This window comes from Pinus tabuliformis, chromosome 7, assembly GCF_031772625.1.
Source record: "Pinus tabuliformis cultivar Carrire ecotype Pingquan chromosome 7, CPIR1, whole genome shotgun sequence".
In the NCBI taxonomy this organism is placed as follows: Eukaryota; Viridiplantae; Streptophyta; class Pinopsida; order Pinales; family Pinaceae; genus Pinus; species Pinus tabuliformis.
In genome coordinates this window covers 1,805,223,258-1,805,239,691 of record NC_142293.1, presented here as the reverse complement: position 1 = coordinate 1,805,239,691, position 16,434 = coordinate 1,805,223,258, and the positions used below count along the sequence as shown (strand labels likewise).

The 16,434-nt window shown below is 36.2% G+C and overlaps 1 pseudogene; it reads left to right on the top strand.

Annotated features, from left to right (window-relative positions):
• The first annotated feature begins 1,928 nt into the window (after positions 1 to 1,928).
• Positions 1,929 to 14,017, top strand: LOC149255576 ((R)-linalool synthase 1, chloroplastic-like; annotated as a pseudogene).
• Positions 14,018 to 16,434: the final 2,417 nt, after the last annotated feature.

The following is a 16,434-nucleotide window of genomic DNA, read 5'->3' as shown; positions in this document are numbered from 1 at the left end:
TGAAATAGGACTTCAACAATTTTAATTTAATTATCGATAATTATTAGGTGGATGGAAAGGATTTAACCTCCATAGAATATTCTAAAATATTTCTAGTAGTGGTCACAACTCAAGGGTTGTGATTTATCTAAGGAGTAGTTATGCTCTTTTTGTCTTTTAAATTAAATAGTTTAATTTAAAAAATGACATATAAGCATGAGTTATGGTTTTTCTTGAATGTGGTATTAGAAAGCCATGGTATTGTAACAAAGCTTATTTATATGTTAAGGGTCTTGATGCTTAAGAATCTTGTTAGATGTTCTTTTAAATGTCTTGATAAATATAGATGTATCATGAGGTACAAATGTTTTGATCCCTATAAGACCAATCATTTAATTTATGTAACTGTACTAATTACTTGCAAGTAAATTGTTATTTTTTGTTATTTTTCATTATTCTTTTCCCCCCTTCTATTATAACCAACCTATTATAAGAGAAAATCATTAATATATAACAACTACATTTTCATATTAAAATGTTTTTTAAAATAAAGTTGAAATACAAGTATAGTGAGCAAATTGTTTTTTGTTTGTTGCTATTTTCATTATTTTTTCCACCTTCTATTATACAATAAATATAATAGAAAATCATTAATTAATCTCTCTCTCTCTCTCTCTCTCTCTCTCTCTCTCTCTCTATATATATATATATATATAATCATTAATATATATAACTACTTCATTTTCTTATTAAAAGATTTTTAAAAATAAAATTGAAATATCTTTCTTTCAACTTAGTCAACTGTATTTTCCTTAGTTTTATAACTAATCATTTTTGACATATTAATTTGTGAACAACTTCTAAGACTTATTATGCTCTTTTTTTGGTTTTTTCAATGTAACTTAATACGAGTTGTCTATAGTGCCACTTTTTGGAAGCTTTTGGACTTATCATGCTTTTTTTTTGTTTTTTTCAATGTAAATAGTGCCACTTTTTGGAAGCTTTTCTACTTATTATGCTCTTTTTTTGTTTTTTTCAATGTCTATAGTGCAACTTTTTGGAAGCTTTTCAACTTATTATACTTTTTTCTGTTTTTTTTGTTTTTTTGTTAATGTAACTTAATACGAGTTGCTTATAGTGTGACTTTTTATAAATTTTTCAAGTGAATTTTTCCAATCTAATTTCTCTAAAATATACTTGTGTTCAAAATATATATAAAACCTTTCTAAAAAATAACCCATGACAGTACAACAAATAGACTTTTTAGCCCTCCGAAAGAAAGGATTCGGGTGATTGGCTCGTAGTGAGTGTATTCTATTTATTGATTGAACACGTGGATAGTTGAAGGCTTAGTGAGCTGGTCGGTCGAAATCCGACAAGCTCGATTAGTCAGATTTTACAGCGCTGTTTGGTTGAAGATTACGACAGAAGGAGATGCCCCACTATGATTTGGATGAAGGAGATGCCACTATGATTTGGATGAAGGAGATGCCGCACGATGATTGGGATGACGGGGTTTTAATGATGGTAGTTGTTTTACTGATATGGGACAAAATATTTGTGAGAGGAAATAGTATGTATTTTTAAGTGGAAATAAAAAGGCATTTCATTTTAGAAGATGCTTTCAAAGACAACAGGATATTCGACCAGGTAGCTTTTAGGATAATCTATTTAGTTAAGGGTTTGTAGAGAAAACTAAGAGTGTTTATTGTGAAGCTTTATCCAAATACATCAACCAAATACAAAAACAATCTATCACATAAACTATCTTGATCTTAATAAATAAATAAAAAATTGGGGCTAATATTTGATTATATATACCAATAATTTGCTCACTGTGGGATATTTGCCTATAAATTAGTAACCTAGGTAACGTGGATCTCGCAGAATTTCAGTTCATTATTTTGAGCTGCGTCACTTTTTGGTATATCATATCATATCGAATAGGAATGGCTCTGCTTTCTGTCGCACCGTTGGCTCCCAGATGGTGCATGCACAAATCGTTGGTCAGTTCTAGCGAGGTTAAGGTTGTCCGCAGAACGATGTCAACTTCCATCCGCATGTGTTGGATAACCACTGTATCCGATGAAGGCGTACAGAGACGCATAGCCAATCATCATTCCAACCTCTGGGACCATAATTTCATACAGTCCCTCTCAACGCCTTATGGGGTAATTTTCATCTTTGAAGTTTTTCTTTCTCGTATTCCTTCTTCACTGACAACTGAAATTCCTTTTATTTACATTTCTGGATGTATTATATGGGTCAGGCAACTTCGTACCATGAAAGTGCTCAGAAACTTATTGGAGAAGTAAAAGAGATGATCAATTCAATCTCGGTTAAAAATGGAGAATTAATCAACCCCTGCAATGATCTCCTTATGCAGCTCTCTATAGTCGATAGCATTGAACGTTTGGGAATCGATAGGCATTTCAAAAGTGAAATAAAATCAGCTCTGGATCATGTTTACATGTAAGTCATCGCAGCGTTATCATCATTATTTATTTCTCCTTCATAAATTTCCGGCAGGTCTTTTTTTCCAGCGTCTCAATTGTATATTTACTTTGTTAAGGAATATTTTGATTTTCTATGCCATATTTTTTTCAATATTTTCACCACCTCCTTATATAGTTTTTCAATATTGTTTCCCTGCGTATGTTTTCATATTATTTTTATATATATTTTTAAGGTAGTCTAATCAGACTGTTTTTTTGCCTTGAAAATTTTGGTAATGTTTTGAAAAATTTAGTAGGGATTTTTGTAAATCCAGGTTATAGTTGTTAAACTTCAATATTTTAGGTGCCCTAAATATTTTTGATGGTGCTGAATCTATTTCTACCTTCAAAAACATGATTTTTTTTTCAGCAAGAAAAAAACACTATATTTATATTGATATGTATAAACCAATACATCTATTCAAATATCATATACCTCTTGGCATCTCCTCCATATAAAAACATCTACATCTATGCATCTCCTCCATATAGTTCTTGTCCACAAAATATGTAGACATACAACTCTATCTCATCATCATAAAACAGGAAATATAGTAAGGCAGATGATCACTGTTGGCATATAAAAATACATATATATACTTCATCAGCATTAACTACAATGATCCTAATAAACAGTATAGTAACCAAAATTACAAAAAAAACCAAAAAATAAAACAGTGCATAATATCCAACATATACCTAATGCTAAAACATAAAATATATATCCTATCTAGGGATGGGAAAAGTCACCATATCCATTGTAATGCTGCCCAGTCTTAACTTTGTATGCTTCATGTCCCTAGTGTCCATTAGTCCCTTCTTTGATAGAAAATCATCATTCTGATTGTATTTCTTTATGATGTGTTCAATAGAGTAATCACTATGAGAGCCCCATAAAGGCCCAATACGATTGAGCCATCCCTGAAGATGCATTTGAGTGATATTTCTATTCCTTAATATATGTTCAATGATAACCTTTGAGTCACCTAATATGTGAATACTTGGAATGTCCAAAAAGTAATTTTGGCACCTCCATTCTCACTTCGGATGCCCGCCCACCGCAACTACTATCCCCAGCCAGAATGTTATCCAAGCCCATCTCATCTTTCCTGCGCCATATGGGGAATATTCCATTCCATGTAGAGATTACTTGATTCCAATAGATTATAAACACTGATTTGTCAAAAAAAGTTTACCCAGATTCCAGCAAAAAAATCATCCAGGCAATTCATTTTTTTACCCAGATTCCAGCCAAAAAGATCATCCTGGCAATTCCTCCACCTCAACAAACATGTCCTATATTTTTTTCTCTCCATCTATTTTCTTTTATATATACCCTTTCCATATCCTCGTATATTTTTCCAATATTTTCCACCTTCCCATCTTCATATATTTTCTACAATATTTACTCCACTGCCATCCTCATATACTTATTCTCTTTTTTATTTTTCAAAATTAAAAACTAACTTCGTTTTCATTAAAAAGAAAGTTTTTATTTACATAGCTTTTCTTCTAATATGCCCATCCCACAAAAATATGTCTAAAAAAACCTAGATACACTGCAGATCCTCGGCTAATCAGTAAGAAGACGAATCCTCATATTCATGCTTATTCATATATATAAGATAATAATATCCTCCATCTTCCATTGAACAACTATTTCTGTTAACCGTATACAAGATACCATGTCATGTTTTAGTTGCCTTACTTGAGGCCATACAAAAGGCTGCAAATATAAATTTATTTCTATACTCTTCCCAAACAAATTTATTGATTTAATTTTAGCAGTTGATTTTATTGAACTTCTTTTACCTTCAATATGAGGTTGACTCATTAATATTGTCCTTGTCTTTATTAGGTAGTTTACCTGGACCCTTGTTTGTTATGTTTTGATCACGACCCTTCTGGTTATCTTTTTAACTCCATTCAATACTTCTTGTAAATATATTCAGTCAGTACCATGAAGTTGGAAATTCAGTCAGTGCCATGATCTGCATCTGTAATATTTTCCTCAACTGCAGCAAGTTGATCACTAATCTATATGGTAATCTGAAAAATTAGCTTTTTAAAGAAATATTGAAATCCTCTTACTGTTGACCATTTTTCTATAGTTATTGGAATGAAAAAGACCATTTTCTATAGTTATTGGAATGAAAAAGGTATTGGGTGTGGAAGAGACAGTGTTGTTGCCGATCTCATCTCAACTGCCTTGGGGCTTCGAACTCTTCGACTACACGGATATCCAGTGTCTTCAGGTATGCATAAAAATCTATTAAATAAGTCACTATTTGAAGTTCTTTTATGATTGCTCTGAGCTTCCATCTACTACTTGCAGATATTTATTACTAATACGTTATAAGTTAACATCAGATGTCTTAGAACGCTTCAAAGAACAAAATGAGCAGTTTGCATGTTCGGCCATTCAAACAGAGGGAGAGATAAGAAGTGTTCTCAACTTATTTCGGGCTTCCCTCATTGCCTTCCCGGGAGAGAAAGTTATGGAAGAGGCAGAAATCTTCTCTACAATATATTTAAAAGAAGCCATACTAAAGCTTCCGGTCTGCAGTCTTTCACGAGAGGTGAAGAGGTCATACCATCATCATAACATGACATCCCTTCATTTACACACATGTTGCGATCTGTATTTTACAATTTAAATTTTGTTGTTGGCAGATATCGTACGTTCTGGAATATAGTTGGTATATAAATTTGGCAAGATTGGAAGCAAGGAACTACATCGACGTATTTGGACAGGACCCCATTTATTTGTAGGGCCATGATTTCATCGTGTAACAACCCGTTTCTATTTGCAAAGATTTGATCCACTTTTGTGGAGAAAATTCCAAAACCCTATTAGATTTCGATGAAGTTGAATATATAAACGGACACCGTTAGGCCATTTGATGTTGTTTTGCCCATTAAGCCAAGGGACATTGTTGCTTTTCACAAAAAATCTGTCTTAACAATTCAGATTTCCTGTCAAATTTTCAATTAATGTTCGTTACATTTGTTTGTTTCCAGGATGCCAAATATGAAGACCCAAAAACTTCTAGAACTTGCAAAGTTGGAGTTCAATATGTTTCACTCTTTACAACAACAAGAGCTAAAACTTCTCTTCAGGTGATGTGATGAATTATGTCATCGGATAATATCTGTTTAGCAGAAAAACTTATAATGTTTGTTGTTAGTTTAATTTCCAGATTCATAGAGAGGCCAAAGGAAGCACATTGGCAGGCAGCAAAGAGAATTCTGAGGTATGTTAAAAGTACTAAAAGGTTTAACATTTTATATACTGTCTCAGAATGTTCAGATTTAGTTGGATACACTGATAGTGATTGGGCTGGAAGTATAAATGATCGGAAAAGCACATCCGGTTATGTTTTTCACATGGGTTCACGAGCCATTTCATGGGCTTCTAAGAAACAGTCCATTGTAGCGTTGTCTACAGTAGAGGCTGAATATGTGGCAGCTATAGCAGCAGCATGTCAAGCAGTTTGGATGAGAAGAATGTTAAGGAGCTTAGGCCAAGAGCAGAGAAAAGCAACGGTGATTTTTTGTGACAATAGCTCAGCTATTGCATTATCCAAGAATTCCGTGTTTCATAAGAGAACGAAACACATTGACACTAGGTTTCACTACATCAGAGAATTGGTAAGCAATGGAGAAATTGTTTTACAACATTGCAGGACTCAGGAACAGGTTGCAGACATTTTGACAAAGCCATTGGATCAGAAAAGCTTTGAATTTTTGAGGAAGTGTTTGGGTATGACTGAACGCCCAACAGTTGAAATTAAAGGGGAGTGTTGAAATTGTAATTTCAACTGCGCGACAGTTGAACCGCGCAGCATTTAATTCACCAAAACAGCTCAGGAAAACCAGCTACCTTATCGGACCGCTTTTGGTCAGCAAATGGTTTTCGTACAAACGCGTCCGATGCAATGAAAACTTGACGCGCGTCCATTGTACCTTCTCCAAAACAGCCTTTCCATTGGGACATAACGTTCAGCAAATAAAAGCCTTCCGATATTCACCTCAACCGTTCGATTTCTTGAGGGCAGATCAACGGTTGACGGACAACATCAGACCTGCAGCGAATGAATTTTGACATTGCGTAAAGTTTTGTGTTGACCGCCAGTAAAACATAAAGGCAACTTAAATGTGTTCGTAGAGTATTGGTAAAAGTTTTTAATTTTAATGTTTTTTATTCCTTCGGAGGTATGGGCATAGTAAAACGTATTTACGTGTGGTGTTTTTCGATATATTGCATATGCATTGTATAATATATGTTTTTTGTGGTGTTGACCATTCTGTAATGAAAAGGTGAAAACGCACAGCAGTGCGAAAGTGAAACAAGAACAGAGCATGTAGTGTTTTATGCGCTGGAGGTTTTTTTTTTTTGTGATACAGAGGAGTGTATAATGATATTTCTTTTGAAGAATATGTGAGGTGAGTGAAACACGCAGCAGTGCTGATATATGATTTTTTTATTACAACAGTATATGTAAAAGTCTGTTTTTACAGCAGTAAATGTAAATGAGATTTTTACACACAGCAGTGTAAAATCTCAGGAGGAGACAGAGTAATGTTTTTTTTTTGTTTTTGTTGAAATGTTTTTGGTAAATCCCTCTGAGAGAAAGAGGATGAATTTTGTATCAGGGATTCTATTTTAATGAATACAAGGCTTTTGTGGGTGTGTGTAATACTCTGTTCTTAGAAATCAGTTGTAGCTTCCCTGTGCTAAGATCCTGGAGAAAAACAGAGCATTGTCTCTGTGTTCAGTTAATTTGTTTTTGGAATTTTACCAGAAAAATTCCCAACAGTGGTATCAGAGCAGATCCAGGCTCTTTGAAGGTGTCAAAGAAGCTGAAGGAAGGAGTTTTTTGCTGCAACAACTTCTCCAGCAGAGTGAAGTCTCAGGCAAAAGGATCCAGGTATTTCTCATATTAGTTTTTTTTGTTACTGCTGAAGAAACAGTCAGTGTTTTTAAATACACAGTCAAGAATTTGAAGCATAGCTGAGAATGCAAGAAATGGCCAGCACAAGCACTAGCATGGGTATGTTTAATACTCATCTCCCACAGTTTAATGGGAAAAACTATGACTATTGGGCAATAACCATGAGAGCCCTGTTTGTCTTTCAAGATTTATGGGAATTAGTTGAAGATGGCTTTGAAGAACCAGCAGATGAAAATGAGTTTAATAGATTAACTCAGGCAGAGAAGGATCTGTTGAAGAGCAATAGGAAGAAGGATTCAAAAGCCCTTGTATTTTTGTATCAAGCAGTTGACCAGAGTGTGTTTCCAAGGATAGCAGCAGCTAAAACATCCAAAGAAGCATGGCAAACCCTCAAGACAACCTATCATGGCATGGAGAAAGTGAAGACAGCAAAACTACAGTTGCTGAGGAAAGATTTTGAGAATCTGTGCATGAAGGAGTCAGACAATATTGACTCGTTCTTCACACATATGATTGGATTGGTCACACAGATAAGGACTCATGGAGAAGTTTTTGAAGAAAGGAGGATTGTGGAGAAAATATTGAGGGTCCTACCCTCAAAATTTGATGTGATTATCACCACCATAAAAGAGACAAAGGATCTCTCAAACTTTTCAGTTGATGAACTTCATGCATCACTGATAACACATGAGCAGAGGTTGAGTAGAAATGTAAACTCATCTCTAGAGCAAGCCTTCAAGACCCAAATGTCCTTTGGAAGAGGAAGAGGTCAAGGCAGAGAAAACAAGAGAGGAAGAGGCAAAAGCCAAAACAGAGGTGGAAGGAACAGCCCAGCAAATGCTCAAGGAAGAGGCAGAAATCCAAATCAGAACCAAGGCCAAGGCAGCAGCCAACAAAGTGGACAACATCATGCTCAAGGACAAAGGTATGAAAAATCCAATTTCCAATGTTATTATTGTAAAAAATATGGGCATTATGCCAGTGAATGTAAAAAAAAGCAGCATGATATGAACAATAGATCTAGTGCAAATATCACTAAAGAGAATATCAGCCAAGATAATGTATTGTTAGCTTGTAACATGGCTGAAACAAACAGTGAAGACATATGGTTTCTAGACTCCGGTTGCAGTAACCATATGACAGGAAACATAGCCCTGTTTTCTGCTTTAGATCAAAATGTAAAATCACAAGTCACACTTGGGACTGATAGTAAAATTTTTGTTATGGGAAAAGGAGAAGTAAAAATATTTACAAAGAAAGGTGAAAGGAAAACCATAGCAGATGTCTATTATGTCCCTGGAATGAAGTGTAACCTCTTAAGTATTGGACAACTTGTTCAAAAGAGTTACAATGTTTTCTTTGTGAATGATGTGTGCACCATCATGGATAAAGCACCCAGCAAACGATGTATTGTTGAAGTAAAGATGACAATGAACAGGATGTTCCCTCTCAGAATAAGGGCAGATTTGAGAAACAAAAAAGTAATTGCAGCAGTTACCCAAGAGGCTTTCCAAAGCGTACCAAAGGATGAAAACTGGTTGTGGCACTTGAGATTTGGACATCTCAACTTTGGAGGTCTTAACTTGTTGAGCAGAAAAGGAATGGTAAGAGGATTACCATTGATAGAGAAACCAGACAGCGTTTGTGAAGGTTGTATCTTGGGGAAACAACACAGAAAGTTTTCCATCAGGGAAAAGCATAAGGGAAAAAGCACCCTTAGAGATTGTCCACTCAGACTTATGTGAACCGATGCAAACTCCATCACTAGCAGGCAGCCAATATTTTCTAACATTCATTGATGATTTCACTAGAAAAACTTGGGTTTATTTCCTGAAGAACAAAAGTGAAGTGTTTGAAAAATTTCGAAATTTCAAAGCACTTGTGGAAAACCAAAGCGGGCTGCATATCAAAGTTCTGAGAACTGATAGAGGAGGTGAGTATATCTCCAAGGAATTCCTACGGTTTTGTAGAGAAAATGGAATTCATAAGCAATTTATAGCTAGGTACACCCCGCAGCAAAATGGAGTTGCTGAAAGGAAGAACAGGACCATCATGGATATGGCGAGGAGTATGTTGAAGGCAAAGCATTTGCCAAATGATTATTGGGCTGAAGCTGTACACTGTGCAGTATATATCTTGAATAGGTGTCCTACAAAATCTATGATGAACAAAGTGCCGGAAGAAGCATGGAGTGGGAGAAAGCAAGGAGTCACCCACATGAAAATTTTTGGATGTGTGGCCTATGCACACATTCCAGATCAGCTAAGGAAGAAGTTGGACATCAAAGGGGAGAAATGTATTTTCATTGGATACAGTGAGGAATTCAAAGCTTACAGGTTGTATATCCCATCTACCAAGAAATTTTTTGTGAGCAGAGATGTTCAGTTCATTGAGGAGGAAGCTTGGGATGGACGCATAGAGAAAACAGTGAATGTTAAAAACTGTTTGTCTCATGATGAAGATGATGAGGAGATGGCTGAAATACATCCCCAAACAGCAGCATCAACACAAGGACAGCAAGAGACACCCTTGAGGAGAAATGAAAGTGCTTCTCCAAGCACACCACAAGGAGGAAATTCAAGCGCTTCTTCAAGCACCTGTACACCAAATGAAAGAGGTAAGAAGTTCAGAAACTTAAGTGACATTTATGATGAAGGAATGAATTCTTTGTTTGCTTTGTATTGTCATGTTGATGACCCTATTCATTTCGAAGATGCAATTAAGAATAGGAAATGGATAGAAGCTATGGATGAAGAGATTAATGCCATAGAAAAAAACAAGACATGGGATTTGGTTGAACTACCAAAAGGTAAAGAAGTCATTGGAGTTAAATGGGTCTACAAGACCAAAAGTAATGCTGAAGGCAAGATAGAAAGGCACAAGGCAAGATTGGTTGTCAAAGGATACAAGCAGCAGTATGGGAGAGACTATGAGGAGACTTTCGCACCAGTTGCAAGAATGGAAACCGTGAGAGCAGTGTTGTCCATAGCAGCACAAAACAAGTGGAAAGTTTACCAAATGGACGTGAAGTCAGCATTCCTAAATGGAGTGTTAAAGGAAGAGGTTTACATTGAGCAACCTCTAGGCTATGAGAAGAAAGGCCAAGAGCACAAAGTATGTAGATTGAAGAAATCTCTTTATGGGCTGAAGCAAGCGCCAAGAGCATGGTACAGTAGGATAGATTCCTATCTACTGGAAAATGAATTTGCAAAGTGTGAGGGAGAACCCACCCTCTACATCAAAGAAAAGGATGGTAAAATTTTAATTGTAGTGTTGTATGTTGATGATGTGATTTTTACAGGTAATGATGACTACCTCATTAAAAATTTCAAATCAGTCATGAAAGAAGAATTTGAAATGACTGACATGGGTTTGCTGAGATACTTCTTAGGAATAGAAGTAGATCAAAATGAAAATGGAATTTTTATCTCACAGGCAAAATATGTAAATGAAGTGTTGGGCAGATTTAATATGCAAGAGTGCAAAGCAGCAATCATTCCCACAGTAATGGGATTAAAACTCAGCAAAGAGGACAGTAGCAAGAATTTTGATCCTAGCTTGTACAAGAGTATAGTTGGCAGCCTTATGTATTTAACTGCAACTAGGCCGGATATAATGTTTGCTGTTAGTTTAATTTCCAGATTCATGGAGAGGCCAAAGGAAGCACATTGGCAGGCAGCAAAGAGAATTCTGAGGTATGTTAAAGGTACTAAAAGGTTTGCCAATTTATATACTGTCTCAGAATGTTCAGATTTAGTTGGATACACTGATAGTGATTGGGTTGGAAGTGTAGATGATCGGAAAAGCACATCCGGTTATGTTTTTCACATGGGTTCAGGAGCCATTTCATGGGCTTCTAAGAAACAGCGCATTGTGGCGTTGTCTACAGCAGAGGCTGAATATGTGGCAGCTACAGCAGCAGCATGTCAAACAGTTTGGATGAGAAGAATGTTAAGGAGCTTAGGCCAAGAGCGGCAAAAGCAACGGTGATTTTTTGTGACAATAGCTCAGTTATTGCATTATCCAAGAATTTCGTGTTTCATAAGAGAATGAAACACATTGACACTAGGTTTCACTACATCAGAGAATTGGTAAGCAATGGAGAAATTGTTTTACAACATTGCAGGACTCAGGAACAGGTTGCAGACATTTTGACAAAGCCATTGGATCAGAAAAGCTTTGAATTTTTGAGGAAGTGTTGGAGTATGACTGAACGCCCAGCAGTTGAAATTAAAGGGGAGTGTTGAAAACGTAATTTCCACTGCACGACAGTTGAACCGCGCAGCATTTAATTCACCAAAACAGCTCAGGAAAACCAGCTACGTTATCGGACCGCTTTTGGTCAGCAAGTGGTTTTTGTGCAAACGCGTCCGATGCAATGAAAACTTGACGCGTGTCCATTGTACCTTCTCCAAAACAACCTTTCCATCGGGACATAACGTTCAGCAAATAAAAGCCTTCCGATATTCACCTCAACCGTTCGATTTCTTGAGGGCAGATCAACGGTTGACGGACAACATCAGACCTACAGCAAATGAATTTTGACATTGCGTAAAGTTTTGTGTTGACCGCCAGTAAAACATAAAGGCAACTTAAATGTGTTCGTAGAGTATTGGTAAAAGTTTTTAATTTTAATGTTTTTTATTCCTTCGGAGGTATGGGCATAGTAAAACGTATTTACGTGTGGTTTTTTTCGATGTATTGCATATGCATTGTATAATATATGTTTTTTGTGGTGTTGACCATTCTGTGATGAAAAGGTGAAAACGCACAACAGTGCGAAGGTGAAACAAGAACAGAGCATGTAGTGTTTTATGTGCTGGAGGTTTTTTTTTTTTTTTGTGATACGCGGGAGCGTATAATGATATTTCTTTTGAAGAATATGTGAAGTGAGTGAAACGCGCAGCAGCGCTGATATATGATTTTTTTTTTATTACAGCAGTATATGTAAAAGTCTGTTTTTACAGCAATAAATGTAAATGAGATTTTTACACACAGCAGTGTAAAATCTAAGGAGGAGACAGAGTAATGTTTTTTTTTTTTTTTTTGTTGAAATGTTTTTGGTGAATCCCTCTGAGAGAAAGAGGATGAATTTTGTATCAGGCATTCTATTTTAATGAATACAAGGCTTTTGTGGGTGTGTGTAATACTCTGTTCTTAGAAATCAGTTGTAGCTTCCCTATGCTAAGATCCTGGAGAAAAACAGAGCATTGTCTCTGTGTTCAGTTAAATTGTTTTTGGAATTTTACCAGAAAAATTCCCAACAAAACTAGGATTTGAGTGGTCGACTGTAAAATAATGTGAAATCTATGAACTTTGTGTAGATGGTGGAAAGATTCGGGTTTCTCTCAAATGACCTTTCCTCGGCATCGTCACATAGAATATTACACGTTGGCTTCTTGCATTGATAGTGAACCTCAACATTCTTTGTTCAGACTTGGATTTGCCAAAATAAGTCATCTTGGCACGGTTCTTGACAATATTTACGACACCTTTGGAATGATGGATGAGCTAGAACTCTTCACAGCGGCAGTTAAGAGGTTATATTGGCGATGACCAATTCAAAGAATTTTAGAAGAATGTAAGCTTCATCACTCCATTAATCTTTAGGAACTAATTTACTTGACCAAAATCTGTGTTTATATGATCAGGTGGCATCCGTCTGCGACGGAGTGGCTTCCATAATATATGAAAGGAGTATATATGGTGCTTTACGAAACCGTTAACGAAATGGCAGGAGAAGCAGAAAAGTGTCAAGGCCGAGACACGCTCAGCTATGCCCGAAAGGCTGTATGTACAGTAATAAAGCATACATACACAACTATTTATTTGTGAGAAGGTAATGTGATTATTAGTTCATTTGCTTTGCTTCTGCTATTGCCTGTGTAGTTGGAGGATTATATTGACGCTTATATGAAAGAAGCGAAGTGGATTTTCAGTGGTCTTTTGCCAACATTTGAGGAGTACCTGGATAACGGGAAAGTTAGTTTCAGTTATCGCATTGGCACATTGCAACCCATTCTGACGTTGGGCATTCCCTTTCCTCATCACATCCTACAAGAAATAGACTTTCCTTCCAGGCTCAATGATGTGGCATCTTCCATTCTCTGACTAAAAGGCGACATTCACACTTACCAGGTATATCCTGTTAATGGAAGGAATTTTTCTTTGGATTGCATGATTGGTTAGTTTTTCTTTGGATTGCATGATTGGTTAGTTTTTCTTTGCATTACATGATTGGTTCTAATTGAGAGTTGGATAAACGATTTATTGGCATGGAAAGTGCAGGCTGAGAGGAGCCGTGGAGAAAAATCTTCGTGTATATCATGTTATATGGAAGAGAATCCCGAGTCAACAGAGGAAGATGCGATCAATCATATCAACTCCATGGTCAACAAATTACTAAAGGAACTAAATTGGCAGTATCTAAGACCTGATAGCAATGTTCCAATCACTTCCAAGAAACATGCATTTGACATTCTAAGAGCTTTCTACCATCTCTACAAATACCGAGATGGCTTCAGCGTTGCGAACTATGAAATAAAGAATTTGGTCATGACAACCGTCATTGAGCCTTTGCCTTTATAACTACAAATTAATCTACATGTTATGCATGGCAATAAAGCCTCATCAGATGCTTGAAGCTCAAGAATGTAGGGTCGGGGTAAACATTTTAGTTATGTTGCTACTTTTGAAATATACATGTAATGATTTTAACATTATGGGATGGAGATAGTATAAAATATTAGGTTTTAGAAGGGACTCATGTTAGTGTGAATAAAATCATTTGAACCTTATCTTTGTGAGTTATATAATGATGAGAATAAAAAATTTAGAAAAGTAATTCATATCTCAATTCTAAAAGGAAGATTGAGAAATTTTGAATATAAATGTATGAAGTTAAATGAAATTTGATTTCAGAGGAATGATTTAACGAATTATTTTTACATTATTTATTATAATTTGTGCATTGTTTATTTGTTCACTATTTATTAAATTGAATGTACATTATTTATAAATATAAATGAAATGTAAAATAATATTAAAGTGAAATGAAATAAAATGTAATGTAAATTATAAAATAAATGTAGGTCATTGTACGGGCTAAAATGATCATCTTTGATCAGTCCACTGTCCAGACACTTTGAGGCCTTGCCCTCCTATGGAACTCATACGGTTCCATCTTTCTTAAAAACAATGTAAGCTCTGGTTGCCCCCTCGAGGAGCAGAGCACTCTTGTGTTATCTCTCAGGTTTCCTTGCTTTGAGACAGAGACGAAACTCATGGCTATAAATACTATAAATTTAGCTTAGATAATATAATTTAGCCATGCTTACTATATATATATAGTCTCTGCAATCTCGGATCTCTGCGGCCCATAAGTTGCAAGCCATATCGTACCCCACCATCATCTACAACAGAGAAGAGCCGAATCCTAATGATATATTCCAATGAAATGAAGCTTGTGAGGGTTCCTGCTATTGAGCTCCATTGACGCTCTCCATTTTCCCTACCGCCATAAACCCTAGAGAAGAGCTGAACTCGACGACAAAAACAGGATAAAATAAACCTTGGTTTACGTAAACCCTATTCATTCTCCTCCCAAATCTCATTACTTTAACGGGCTTGCAATGGAATCCTGCGTAACCCTATCAATTTGACAGACTATGTTGAGGGCTCCATATACGATCTGGATCTGTGCGTTAACCCCTTTCAAGAAACAAGCAATCACACGTACAAAGATGGATTTGAGGTGGTGGAATAGCCGGAAAAGATGGTGGAGCTGAAGAATTCTAGAGTCCCATGTTAAGGCAACATAGGAATATAGTAGTTGCTGGAATACTTCTCCAGCATGGGCGCGGAGAAGCAAGCCCTAACTTCTACAACTTCGACAAATCTCTATTTGCCAAGGATACAAACGTTGAGGAGGAAGAACACTCATTCCTATTATGAGTTCTTTGGCAGATGATCGGCAATCACGCGGAACAGTAAAACTACTTCCAGTCTGTCCTGTGAGTTATGGACTCGTGGCGGATGACTGAAAGGGTTAGTTACGCATAACCTTTAACTATTTTCTGACAGAGGCCCCTCTCTCTTTTTTGTCATATTCAACGGCCATTGAACTTTTAGTGTGCGGAGATCACCGATCTCTGATATTTGGTGCAGATCCTTTACGCGCGGCTAGAGGCCAAGGCCCGGGATTGAATGAAACCGGGTTGCTAACTATGGTTAAGTTTGGGTTGACGGTGTTTTAAAATTTTCTTCGGAAATCAGGGAATTTGGGGCGATAATATTTTTTATTTCTTTGATCCAATCCGGTCTGCAGGCTGTGGTTCGTCCGGGGCACATGCGCTTTGCAGTCTGGTTTACTGATATCAAGTGCACACATTCCTTATCTTTTTGTAATACATATCTAGTAATATATTTTCAAATATGAATAATTCACCACAGCTACCAAAGATTAACAAAGGTAGACCTAGCACAGTTACTCCACAAAGCCTTTATGAGTATATAGAGTCTTTAGAGAAACGTAGAGAAGTCAAGCTACAAACAGAGTTAGAAGCCATGTTGGATAATAAATTAACATCTCTTGAAGACAAGATCCAAAGACAAATAGAAAATAAAATAGAACTATTGGAGAATAAAATGGAGGCAATGGAGACTAGGTTGTAGGTTATAGAAAAACAAAACCAAGATATGAACCAAACATAGCAGCAAAGAGATGATGATACTTTAGAGAGTCTTAAAATGAAGGACATGATTAAAGAACTAGAAGAAAAAGTTAATAGCCACCTCACCCTATATAGTGTGGCAGGTAAATTAGATATCAAACTAATTAAAGTTGAAATGAAAAAATTGATAGAATTAGACCATGAGCGTAACAAAAGGGCCCTGAACCTTATAATCTTCGGTTTGAAAAAGGAAGTAGACGATGATACTTTAGCCATAGCCTAGATAGAATTACATAATAGATTACAAATTGAAACAACGTGTCTCACAGAAGC